Here is a 14,107-nt window from a genome sequence, read left to right as displayed (position 1 = left end):
GGAGATATGGGAACTTGACTATGGACCTAATTTCAAGGTCCCTTTGTTCCGGTGCAAATGGTTCAACCTGAAAGACGGGGTATAGGTAGACCCGCAGTACGGAATGACTACAGTGGATTTCAAGAATCTAGGGTACGACATCGAACCATTCGTCCTAGCCAGTGAAGTGGCTCAGGTTTTTTATGTGAAGGACATGTCTAGCAAACCGAAAAAAAAGAAAAGAAAGGCAAGAGGACACATCATACGATGAGCCAAAGCGGCACATAGTTCTTTCAGGAAAAAGAAACAACGTGGGAGTAGAGGACAAGACAGACATGTTAGAAGATTATAATAAGTTTGACGATATTCCACCCTTCAAGGTAAAAATTGACCCAAGCATCATCTTAAACAATGAAGATTGTCCATGGTTGCGTCGCAGTAAGAAGAAAGGGAAACAGACGAAGAAAACTCAGAAGACTAGCTAGATATAGGGATCATAACTTGTGTATCTCAATATGGAAATCACTTTTGTGTAATGATGTTACCGTATGTAAGATATTAACAATGGAGATGGTTGGCTTGTTTTACTAGTTAAGTAGCTTTCACGGGCTTGCAGGGAAATTTTTCCGAGGCGGAACTTCCGAATATGCCATATATAGGGCATGTGCACCAAGGGCATATTCGAGAAGTTCCGCCACGGGAGATTTCCCAACCCTTTCCCCAACATTGTTAGAGGAGATGGAGTCTTTCACGGGCTTGCAGGAAATTTTCCCGAGGCGGAACTTTCGAAGATGCCATAGGGCGTGTGCACCAAGGGCATCTTCGACAAGTTCCGCCACGGGAGATTTCCCAACCCTTTCCCCAACATTGTTAGAGGAGATGGAGTCTTTCACGGGCTTGCAGGAAGTTTTCCGAGGCGGAACTTCCGAAGATGCCATAGGGCGTGTGCACCAAGGGCATCTTCGACAAGTTCCGCCACGGAGATTTCCCAACCCTTTCCTCCATCGATGGTGATGAAACTCTCCATCCATGTTGGCTTGTTGAGCTGCTTGCCATGGCGTATCGATGCTCCTTTTATAGGCATGGCGCCGCTTCTACATTGTCTTCCTCCTCCGACAGGGCGTCATGCGCTACATGTTTTATCTCATCGAGCAGGGCGTCCTTATCCTGCCGATAGCTTTAGTACCGGTTGCACCCACCAGCCGGTACTAAAGGTTACCCACGCGTCCTTATCCCACCGACACTTTTGTTACATGACAGAAAAACCACCTTTAGTACCGGTTGCACCCACCAGCTCGGTACTAAAGGTTACCCACGCGTCCTTATCCCACCGACACTTTTGTTACATGACGGAAAAACCACCTTTAGTACCGGTTGCACCCACCAGCCAGACTAAAGGTTACCCACGCGTCCTTATCCCACCGATTCTTTTGTTACATGACAGAAAAACCACCTTTAGTACCGGTTGCACCCACCGACCAGTACTTAAAGGTTACCCACGCGTCCTTATCCCACCGACACTTTTGTTACATGACAAAAAAACCACCTTTAGTACCGGTTGCACCCACCAGCCCGGTACTAAAGGTTACCCACGCGTCCTTATCCCACCGACACTTTTGTTACATGACGAAAAACCACCTTTAGTACCGGTTGCACCCACCGACCCGGTACTAAAGGTTTGCCGCGTCATTGTGTTCCCGCCTACTTTCTTCCCGCGCTTTCCACCGGATCCCGCCTCCGTCTTCCCGCCTCCGTCATCCCGCCTATATATATGTAGGCTTGGCCTCCATTTACATATCACATCTAGACTCATATCCGCAAACCTCATCATTCTCTCCCATGGCTTCCATCGTATCTCTAACCCCCCGGAGGCGGAGGCGCTTTCCGCCTTGAACTACCCCCGCCCGTCGGGCCACCGCGTCCCGACCGGCTGGTTGCTCGAGCTGTCGGAGGCGTACCGGTCCCTCCTGTCCCTCTAGGTGTGGCGCGCGAGATGGCCATCACGAACCACAACTACTTCAAGCTCACGCCGAGCGGCGGACGAATCCCCGATGGCATCCCGACTACAACCCAACTTGGGAAAGCTTCTTCATCAATCAGCGTGAGAGGGCGCTTGCCGTGCACGAGGAGGGCGGCCCACCTCCTTCGAACTTCAACGAGGCCGGCCGTCGGCCGTGGTGGCGCTGGTCGGACTCTCCAGGCATCATGGCCTACCGTGGCCCCCGCTCGCGCTACCCTCGGTCCCGGCCCACGCGTGCTCTCCCGCCGAGGTTCGACTACCGCGACCCCGATGCCGCCGACGATGATGACGGCGACTACGATGACTACAAAGTGGCGAGTACTATAGGGCTAGGCACGAGTATGACTGAATGACTCCAACAGTCAAATCTGGCCATGTACTTTTAATTCGAGTTCAATCGTAATAAAATTTTATTCCCGCCCTTTCTTTCTCGCCTTTTTTCTCCCTTGCGCGGCGTCGTGGCGGGAAAGTTTCCCGCGCGACGTCGGGGCGGGAAACTTTCCCACGCGGACGGCGTCGTGGCGGGAGTAAAGAAAAGAAGTAGAAAAGATATAGAAAAGATATAGAAAAGATATAGAAAAGAATTAAAAAAAGAAATAGAAAAGAAATAGAAAAGAAACAGAAAAGAAAAGGAAAAGAAATAGAAATAGAAAAAAAGAAACAGAAAAGAAAAGAAAAAGAAAAGCAATAGAAAAAATAAATAGAAAAGAAAAGAAAAGAAAAAGAAAAAGAAAAGAAAAGAAACAGGAAAGAAAAAGAAAAGAAAAGGAAAAGAAATAGAAATAGAAAAAAATAGAAAAGAAAAGAAATAGAAAAGAAAAGAAAAAGAAAAACAATAGAAAAAAATAAATACAATAGAAAAGAAAAAGAAACAGAAAAAGAAAAGAAAAGAAACAGGAAAGAAAAAGAAAAGAAAAAGAAACAGCAAAAGAAAAACAAAAGAAATAATAAAAGAAAAACAAAAACAAAAAACCCTTTGGTACCGAAGCAGGTACCACCAACCGTACGAAAGACGCTTTCGCACCGGTTGGTGGTACCAACCGCGTACAAAAGGCCCTCTCCCCGTGTTATGACTTAGGCGCGTGGCAAAACTTTGCCGAATCTCAACACCGCCGCCGCGCGCAGACAGCGCCCGAGCTCGCCGTCGCCCGTGCCATCGCACGCAGCTATCGCCGTAGCCGCCGCCGTCGCCATCGCCAAAGCTCCACGCGCCGCCGCCATCGTCGTTGCCCGCAGCCAGCGAGGCCACCGCCGCGCGCAGCAGCAACGGCCGGGTCGCCGCCGCCGCCGCGTCGCCCGCTGCTCCACCTCTCCCCGCGCCGCAACCGAGGTGAGCACCCCTCCTCTCCCTCCCTCGCCTCCCTCGCGTCGCCTCCCCGGCCGCCGCGCGCCCTCACCGGGAGGAGCCCGCGCGCGCGTCGATTGCCGCGCCGCGGTCGCCGCCGGCCTCCCCTCACGCACGCTCGCAGCATGTTCGAGGAAATGCCGCGCCGCCGCCTCCTCCCCTGCCGCATGCGCTGGCGCGGTAAGACGGGGAACGCGCTCGCCTCCGTGTTTGAGGACAACGACGCCCAGCCTCGCGCGCTGCTTTTGGCCCTCGCCGCCCCTGTGCCTCGTCGGCGTCTTCGCGGGGTTGCCCAACGGCGCCATGGACGCGGCCGTGAGCGCCAGATGGGGCGCGTCCACGACCACCGATGCTCCCCGATCCTCCGTGTCCCCCTTTTTTCGCGCGTTAGAATGTACCCGATGCTCGCCATCCCTTGAGCAGCGGCACCAGCGACACCACCGAGAACACCGCCTCCGTGGCCGCTCTCCGCCTGCGATAGGAGCCCGACGCCGCGGTGGGGAGGGTGGTGCGGTGGTGGACAGAGGAGCCCGACGCCCGACGCCACCGTGTTGGGCTGCCGCTAGCTCCGGCCGAGGGAAAAGAGAAGAGAGAAGAATGGGCCGGGGCTGCTCGCTAGCTTGTGCTTCTCTTTTCTTTTTCAAAACTGTTTTGTAAAGATGATTTGAAACTAGTTCAAACTAAATTTGAATTTTGAGTTCGTAGGTGGGAAGAGATAAAACAAGATAACTTTATTGTTTGTTAGTTTTGGTTTTAGGGTTTTGTTGAAAGAAAAGGAGAGGTAAGGTTCTCATTTTATAACCATATGAGAGGGAACCACAAGATAGTTTTTATTTAAATAATTTTGAGCATGAGGGGCGCGCCGCCGAGTAGTGTTAGGGTCGAGAAGAGCGAGAGGGGCGCGCCGCCGAGTAGTGTTAGGGTCGAGAAGAGCGAGAGGAGGAGGGGGAACGCCGAGTCCGTGGCCGTGGCACCGCGACATCGAGTCAATTGTTATCCATCTAGCAATCTGTTATATGATCATGACATGATGAATGAAATATAATTGCTTTTTTTAATTTTACAGTGACATTGAGGTATGGAGGACGGCACCTTCGTCCGAGATGAGGAGGGGAAGAAGCGGTGCAGAAATTGATCTATGATAGTGCCCGTGGTACGGAACCCGACGATGGAGATGACAACGAGTTCCAAGACTTTCTGAATGATTTCGGCGAGGGACTTGAGTCTGAACAAATTAGAAGAGACAACGAAGTGTCTATCACAAACTCCGGCGAGGTGTATATCTATGTATCAATTAGTCTATGTTCATCCCTAGATGCATTCATTTATTTGTATTGCACTTATTAATGAATATTTTTTTCTTTTAGCCTTCTGGATCATCGAGCAAGTCTGTTAGATCAAAACGAGGCCCGACGCAACTGCTAAAGGGTGAGGGCAGGTTAGCCCTCACGACATTCAAGGCTAATGGTGAACCAGAGCATCCCAAAGAGTTTTGCCGCTAATTTACAAGTCAAGCCGGAGTTCTTGTTAGGGACCATGTACCGATCAGCATTCAAGAGTGGCATAAGCCGAAGAACGCGGAGAGTGGTGCTAGTTATGTCAACGACACGATTAAAAACTTTTCTTTGGGACACGCTATCGACAAAGTTCAGCCTACCGGAAGACATGACGGAAGGCCGTAAGAATAAAGTCAAGGAATGGACATGGAAGAAGATGGCCATACAATTCCCGTCCCGGAAGAAAAATTTATGGGACAAATATAAGAATGAAGATCCAGTATTCGATGATAATCTAGTGAAGATAAAAGATCACCGGCCCGCATTTAAGGAGTATAATAAATCGTCTACTTTTGTGTCCCGATCGAAGAAAAATACCGAAAATGCTTCAAAGAAGAAACTTCCGCATCATTTGGGGTCAGGTGGCTACAAGAGTGCCATTCCGAAGTGGACAGCGTTTGAAAATAAACTGATGAATGCAGGAATCACTCCACAGAGATGGGACTGGCCCGAACGGTCCAAGTTCTGGTTGTTCGCTCATGGGGCAGGGTTGGACCCAAAGACAGGGCTGATCGTTGCGGAGGGAAAATGGAAGGAAAAAATTGAGGCAATCGTACCGAAGCTTGTAGATGCAATTGAAAAGGTCAGAAATGGAGAGTACATTCCCGATAGAGAGAATGATGAGCTAACACTCGCTCTGGGGAACCCTGAACACGTTGGACGGGTACGAGCTCGCCCAGGTCTCACCATGAAGGAAGCGTGGCCGGACAGCGCCGACACTTATAGAAGCCGTTCGCGAAAGAAGAAGAAGGACGCCGACACGTTAGCGGAATTGTTAAATAGGGTGGATGCGCTTGAGAAAAATCAGAAGGCACCCGATCAGCCGTCGTTTCTACAGGATCCACAAGCCGATGCTGCCCCATCTCGGCGAAGAAGCAGGTGTCGGTTCCTCGCATCTTGACGGTGTGGAGGAAGCTACCCCGTGGATTATGTCACGGAGAAGACAGATTGCGAGCTACATATGTTATTTAGGACCGCGTACGTTAAGGTGGCTGGTCGGCTATGTGTACCCAAGTGAAGATGGAGCAATGCACCATCATATGCCCATTCCACCTCGCCGTGTTCGTGTCGGGGTGGATGAAGTTGTTCCGGATTTTGAAACAGTGGAGCTTGATATTCCTAGAGGTGAAGATGAGAGGACACCGGCCGATGTCAAGCACGGTTTCGCCTCTATGGCCGAAGAAGTACGTCGTCCTTTTGCAAAGGCCACCGACTCCTACACATGAGCAGCAAATGCCATCGACTCCTCCTGGTAGCAGTCCTCGTGAGCAGCCAAGTCCACACCTACCTGAGAGGGACCCCAGCGTGAGTCCACCATCTCGAGATCCTCCGCGTAAGACAGCCGTCCGTTAAGCGGAACGGTACGCCGCCCAGGAAGAGATCTAGAAAGGAGAAACCACAGCCGCCCATTGAGAAGTTACCTTGGGAAAAAAGTGTCGAGGAAAACAGGGAAGCCGTTCAGGCTGAGGTGAAAAAATTTTTTGCACCGAAAGTGCGTACCGTTGAGAATCTATATGACCCCGTACCATCGCCGCCATCCGACTATAGGCGTTCTATTGAAAGGTCGTATGACAAGATGATCGAGGCGACAAAACCCGTTCAATCGGGTATCGTGGGAGATAAAAGGGATACACCAAGTCTACCAGCTCGGACAACAACCCGTTCAATCGGTCGCCCTCTCAAGGTGTTTGACGGGAAGCCCGTTCAATGTTCTCGACAAGACACAACCGATTACGCCTTCGTTGAATGAGCATATCAATTTGTTCAAGGGAAAGATTTGGTCGAGAATCTCGAGGAAGCTACCAACATGTATGCGTAACTTGCATTCGTGGTACCTTAATGCCTCAAAGGAAGGGATCGAGACTATCATGGTGCGAGTTAGGGAAGAGCACTACTTCCGGGAATACTCGTGTGAACGTTGACTTCAACGAGCTTTTCCAGCTTATACAATCTCCGGGCCCTCGACAAATCTATCATCAGTTCCTATTGTCTGTAAGTGATTTATTTAATTTGAGAAGTCTTTAGCTCAGCTCATCATTGTCTGCAGATTATAATCTTTTGTGCGCTATATTATGCAGATCGAAGATGCTCGAATGCAAAAGGGATGAAATCACGGACATTGGGTTCATTGACCCGCACACAATGCATGTTAAAACCATAGAAGATCCCCTCTATAACAAGGATACACCGGAGACTTTGCTAAGGTTTTTGAAGCGACAACGTGACAAAAGGCTAATAATTTGGCCTTACAACTTCGAGTGAGTCTTATTGTCTTATAACACATTATATTTTGCTCACCGTATGTCAAAATTTTAACTAATGACTTATATATATGACACTACATATTTAAACGTGCGTAGGTTTCACTTTATTCTTCTCGTCACCAATATGCAAATTGGAGAAGTTGAAGTCTTTGACTCACTAAGCAAAAAATCGGAACTATACTTGTCTTGTTATTTAATACTCAAAAGGTAATTTTAATTCTTATCGGTTTGTTTCGTTAATTTCCTGCTATGAACTAATTGATAACTCTTTTATGCATTTTCTTTTGTCGGGCAGCGTATGGGAAACTTTCATCAAGGAAGATAACTCCCATGAATGGACACCGAAGCTGCGATGGCGTGCGAAAGTAAGTAGTACTACCTAGGTCCACACACCTTTAATTATCATACTTGACTATTGTTTGATTGAATTATATTCTTATAAAGAAATGCCCGCAACAACCGTAAGGAACTGATCTCTGTGGATTCTACGTTTGCGAGTACATCCACAGAATTGTCGACGAGAGAATGAATAATGAAAGAAATAAAGAGGTACGAAAACAATATTCACAAATTTGTTTTCTTATCATAAGTTGTGCTGAGTTTCAGTAATAGTTGTTTCATGTATTCATTTGTATCTTATTCTTTTATAGTTGGCAAGAAAGCAGAACAAGCTCTCAATCGATGACCGCTTCATAGCAATAGGCGAGGAATTGGCGGGAGTTTTCCTTCGGGACGTCATACCACCATTCGTAGAGTACCACTATGAATGAAGATGTACATGTTACATATATAGTTGACTCGAAGGGTACCACTATGCTACATGTAATAGACATATATAGAGTACGCCTCGGAGAGTACCACTATGCATGAAGATCGATCTTCATGCATAGTGCTACTTAATTTGCGATCTTATGCAATTACATGTGTGTTATATTATATGCACCAACTTGCTATGCATCATCTTGATCTTCATGTACTACCTAAACCCAAACGCGTTTCGGTGCATCGACGCGATATGAAACAAACCGATATCCCTAAACCCCTCCAAAAACCCTAAAACTTCAATTCTCGCCGCGAGCAGGATTCGGGCAAATTTCTGCCGCGGGTGGGAACCTTTGGTACCGGTTCGTATTACCAACCGGTACCAAAGCTCCTTGGCCCTGAGCTCTCCTGGTGGCCCACGTGGAGGCCCCTTTTATACCGGTTAGTAAGCAACCGGTACGAAAGGGAGGCCTTTAGTGCCGGATAATTTATACCGGTTGCTCAACCGGTACGAATGCCCCTCTAGAACCGGTATTGATGAGAGGTTTTCTACTAGTGGAGAGAGAGAAAAATACTACTACCTCCGATCCATATTAGTTCATGCTAATATAAATGTATTTGTAACTAAAATATGTCTAGATATATTTATATTAGCGCATAGCCCATGGGTTACCCTGACTGACAAAGACCTACGTGAAAGGAACCATCACCAGAATGTGGCAATAGTGGTGAGAATGCGTTTACCCGCCAGTACTAAGCACAAAGCCGTCCATGCGGTGGAACATGTGAAACTATTATTTTTTTGAGAACCAACCCGTGGTTGGATGGTTAGGAGGGCAGTGGCACCCCCAGCCCACCAGAGTTCAAATCCCAGATTTGACACTTTGGTGTCTCATAAAGGCAGAATATTCTTCAGTGGGAGGCGACGTTCCCGTCGACGGCGAGGCGTCTGTGGTGACTTCGTCAATCTCAAGACCCGCCGGATCAGTTATTCAACGCAGTCTATTGGAGGTGCTCATAGGGGTAGGGTGTGCGTGTGTACGTTCATAGGGGTGAGTGTGTACGCATATGTATGAGCGTCTTTGATTGTACTGTGTTTCTGCAAAAAAAAAAACTATTATTTTTTTGAAGAAAAGAAATCTGTGTTAAAACCTCAACTCCAAGAGGTTCGGCGAAACGACAACTGAATTTCAAATTGTGGCATTTGTTTCTGATTCTGTCGTCTGTAACCTTGAAGCTGTGTTTGGCCAAATCCACACAAATAATTTGCAAAAGGGCCATATACATAATTATCTATTTAATTGTGTGGTCCGTAGCTCTCTCGATTGTTCCATGTGGTCCGTAGCTCTCTCGGGTTGTTCTATGTGGTCCGTAGCTCTCTTGGGTTGTTCTATCTCTAGTGTCGTTTGGTTCATGACTTCATAGGCATGGGATGGATCATCCCTGTTTTTTGGATGGGATGGGACCATCCATGTTTCTGTTTGGTTGATGCATATAAGGTGGATGGGATGGAGTGTCTTTAGATTAAATGATAACACCAGATCATTAGCATGCATTTAATTAGTCGTTAATTGGTCCTCATCTCCTTCTACGGTCGACGCTAATAGGAACGTCCCAGCCTTTGCTAGCGGCGACCTCACCGGTGTTCCTTGCTACCCTCCACGCTCACCAGATCCAGGAGCCGGGTTCAGGGCGGACGGAGAGCCTCGACGGAAGCTTACCACGCCGCCACGATGCACGAGGTGGCGGGGCCTCGCCGGCGGCCTTCCCACACCGCCACGTTGCGCGAGGTGGCGAGGCCTCGCCGGCGGCCTTCCCACGCCGCCACGATGCGCGAGGTGGCGGGCCTCGCCGGTGGCGTTCCCACGCCGCCACAAGCGCGAGGTGGCGGGCCTCGCCGGCGGCCTCCCCACGCTGCCACGATGCGCGAGGTGGCGGGCCTCGCCGGTGGCGTTCCCAGGCCGCCACGAGCGCGAGGTGGCGGGCCTCGCCGGCGGCCTTCCCACGCCGCCACGACGCGCGATGTGGCGGGCCTCGCCGCCGGCGTTCCCATGCCCCCACGAGCGCGAGGTGGTGGGCATCGCCGACGGCCTTCCCACGCCGCCACGATGCGTGAGGTGGCAGGCCTCGCCGGCGGGCGGTGGCCTTCCCACGCCACGAAAGGGGCCGGCGGTAGTTGCTGCTCCCAGGAACGCTGCGCGGTCAGCGTTGACGACGGAGATCTCCGATGGAGCGGCGACGGTGAGCTCCGATGGGTCGATGAGGGAGAGCTCGATGGGGCAGCGGCGGCTGTGAGATCTGATTAGCGCTAGGGAGAGATTATTAAGCGATCCACAAATTAGAAAAACATGGATGAGGAGGTTGGCCAATTTTGAGGGATCACTTGAATCAGCATCTTTAGGGTATATTCTGTTAGGTGGATGGTACAATCCATCTTAATTTACAACCAAACGCATTCAAAATTAGGACCGTCCCTTCCGATCCCTCCTTTGGTCTGGAACCAAACGCACGCTAAGCCCACTGGTGTGTCGCCGTCCAAACGCGAGGCGGCAGCTTCACATGTTTGTCACGAGGAAGCTCTGCAAGGAGCAAAAATGAAAATATGGAAGAAAATGAGGCTTGTCATAGGTTCCCAATCGATTCTAATTATCTCTACCTCGATACCGCTCTCACGCCGCCGCTGAGTAGAGGTTGATGCTGTGTCGGTACTCTATTCCTGCCCATCCCCATCCCGCCGGCGTGTATGGTTCTGTTGCCTTGTTTTTCCAGATTGGGAGAGAAGAGTGAGATGGGAGAGGAATCTGACATACTAGGTAGGAAGGCGCAGCTTGCCACGAGCTTGCCTGCCTCCAGCGGACAAATTGGAATGAGCAAGCATTTAGAATGACGGTTTAACCAGATGTAATGACATGGAAATTGAAGGAATAAACATTTACAAAAACGATTCAACTAAGATGCTATAGAAATGTTACTCATAGCAATTTATAAATACATAAAGGCTTCGACACATAAATGACATCATCAGGTTCAGCACATAGGTAATACCGAAGTGCCATGCACACCTATATTAATAGAGTTCCTGCTATTTCTCTACTATGGGCATTGTGGAGTCATTAATATTTCTCTACTATGTAAGAGGTAGACTAAAGTATCAAGAATCCATTAACTGAGTGCCCCATGTATCAGTCATAGTAGCATCAATGTCAGAAGCCAGCCAATAATCAGCATCAGTGTGCAAAAGGAAGAACAGTAAGTGAACAGTCTTTGATTGGTAGATCTGTCATGCTACGGAAATGCTAATCAAGCAGGGGAAGCACATTCGAAGGTACAACTGCTGCAAATCAAGCGGGGAACTTGCACCCTTGTTCAAAACCTATGTACGTGCTTCTTCTCTGTCCGCATCCTACCCTGGGGAAATTGCACTCTTGTTCATAACACCCATGCATATGCCTAATGTGCTTCTCAGTCAGCATCCTTACTGTCAATCTAGTCAGCTCTATAAGACCCATGCAAATACCCAATGTATAAAACGCTGAACTGAAGACGAAATACATCTCTGGACTCTGATGTATTTGAAGACAAACAGTTATGATTAAACGTTTTGAAAAAAGTTAAGGTAGATATAGAAATATTATGTTTGGGTACCAAAGAAACGATCTTGTATCTGCCTCCGCCAGATTGTTCAAGTGGAAATGAAACTATGGTGCTTAATCTTAAGAGCCAAACAATATTTTGGTCCTAAAAGGTCACCCATAGTCCATGCACATATTAAGTCTATCATACACTTGTGTTGTAGATCTAGGCCCATTTGGTTTCAAAATCAAATAGTGCTACATATGGATAAGCAGCAAGTAATCAGAGCGTGATCTTAATTTAGGAGACCACAGACACTAACACTTTGACCAGTATGTACTTTTTTTTTGAAAAGGGATAAACCCGGCTTCTGCATCGTGATGATGCACACAGCCTTTTATTAAAAACCAGCATATTTTGCTCAGAAGTACTTATTACATCTCAAGGTTCGCTTAAAGTTGATACAAAAATCAACCAGCGAAAAAGGAAAACAGCACAAAGTGACTAAGCATCCTCTAGTCGACTAATATGCTGCCAGCCAGCCCGGCACAAGATATCCTGAGCGACCATCCGGAGCCGTGTGCATCCGAAGCCATGACATCCCGTTGTTCTTGCGGCGAAAGGAGAGCCCAGAGTTGGATCCAATGCACCATGGAGAAGATCACCTGTAAAAAATTGAAATTTTTCTTGTTATTAAAAATTATATCATTGCGGCATCTCCATATTGACCAACATAAGGCTGATACGCCAATGCGAATTAAAACCTTGGATTGTTTGTCAACACCGTTTAACCAATTTCCAAACATATTTGTAATATTGGTTGGCGGAGGGAGATTATTAGTGAAATTAACAGTTCTCCATATTAGTTTAGCAAAGGGACACGATAAGAATAAGTGTTCCACCGTCTCTTGTTCTCCACAAAAAACACATTTAGTACACCCATTCCATTGTCTTTTTGCTAAATTATCTTTTGTTAATAGCACCTTATTACTTAGGAACCACATAAAAAATTTAATTTTTAGGGGGATTTTCATCTTCCAAAGATATTTCCGCAAGTACGTTGTATGATCATTCATAAGATCCTCATACATAGATTTGACTGTAAACAACCCATTAGTTGTTAGCTTCCACATAAATAGTCTGGTTCGTTATTTAAATTAACCATCATTAATCTTTGGCATAAGTGTAACCACGCTGTCCACTTATTACCAGATAGTACACGTCTGAAACCAATATTCAGCGGTACGTGTGCTAATACGTGAGCCACCAACACATTCTTATGGTTCACAATATTATATTATATAAAGATGGGTATTGACTAGCTAACGAGGATTCCCCTAACCAAATATCTTCCCAGAATCTTGTCGATGTACCATTACCAATTTTAAAATATCCTTTAGTAAAAAAATCGTTTTTTACCCGCATGAGCCCCTTCCAAAAGGGGGAATCAGTCGGTTTTGCTTGTACTTCTGCAAGTGTTTTTTGGCTTAGGTATTTGTTATGTAGAAATTCTTGCCACACCCCTTTCTCATTAAGTAGTTTAAAGACTCATTTACTTAGTAAACATTTATTTTTGAGTTCAAGGACTTCAATACCTAAACCTCCTTGATCCTTTGGTCGGCAAATTATATTCCATCTTGTTAGCCTATATTTTCTCTTATCTTCATCCGATTGCCGAAGAATCTAGATCTATAGAAATCAAGACGCTTCCTTACCCCGACGGGTATTTCCAGAAAAGATAACATGAACATTGGAAGACTTGTTAAGACAGAATTGATAAGTACTAATCTATCGCCATATGATAGTAATTTTCCTTTCCAGCATCCCAATTTTCCTTCAAATCGGATCTCTACTGGGTACCAATCTGAATTTTTAAGCTTCCTATAATGAATAGGGATTCCCAAGGTGGACAACCAAGGAATGAATTTTGCACAGTATCTACTGGTTCAGCCTTCTCACTTGCAGGTACAGGTTTTGCAGGCTATGCAATCATCGTTCTTGTATACCATGGCAACATCAGCTGTCACACAAGTATAGATTGAAAAGGATCACCTTGTCTTGAAGTAGACCCTAGCAAATCCCATGGTTATGCAGAACATTTAAGCCTCTTAGGCAAAGAATGCTATGGATAGATTCCCTTCCTCGGTTGTGAAAGACTTGTTAGAAAGCGAGACAACGAAAAGAAACTTGCGCCAGATTATGGAAGCTAGTTCTCCTAAGGTAGAAATAATTCCCCAGCATGCTCAACAATCTGTTCAAGTTGCGCACCAGGTGCTTGGCCATGCCGTAGGAGACTGATCAAAGGCATTCCAATGAGTTCTCTCCCTACTTTGTCAAAGAAGACAAACTTGGTCTCAGCAGTAGAACACATAAAAAATAGACGTAAAAGGGTGAATTTTTTTTGGTCATAACATAACAGGACAGAGGGCAGAAACACACGTATAATAATATAATGATAATTTCTATCCCATAATTCAGAGATGCACTTCCAAAGGTGAACAACTATTTTGAGTACATTAGAATCGACACAAAGAATAAATGCTTAATGAAATATTCAAATGTAATATAACATCTATCGGTTATTTGGCTGAGATTTTCAGGTAAGAAT

Source organism: Lolium rigidum, chromosome 1 (assembly GCF_022539505.1).
Source record: "Lolium rigidum isolate FL_2022 chromosome 1, APGP_CSIRO_Lrig_0.1, whole genome shotgun sequence".
NCBI lineage: Eukaryota > Viridiplantae > Streptophyta > Magnoliopsida > Poales > Poaceae > Lolium > Lolium rigidum.
The sequence above is the reverse complement of the archived record's forward strand: the minus strand, read 5'-3'. Positions refer to the sequence as shown.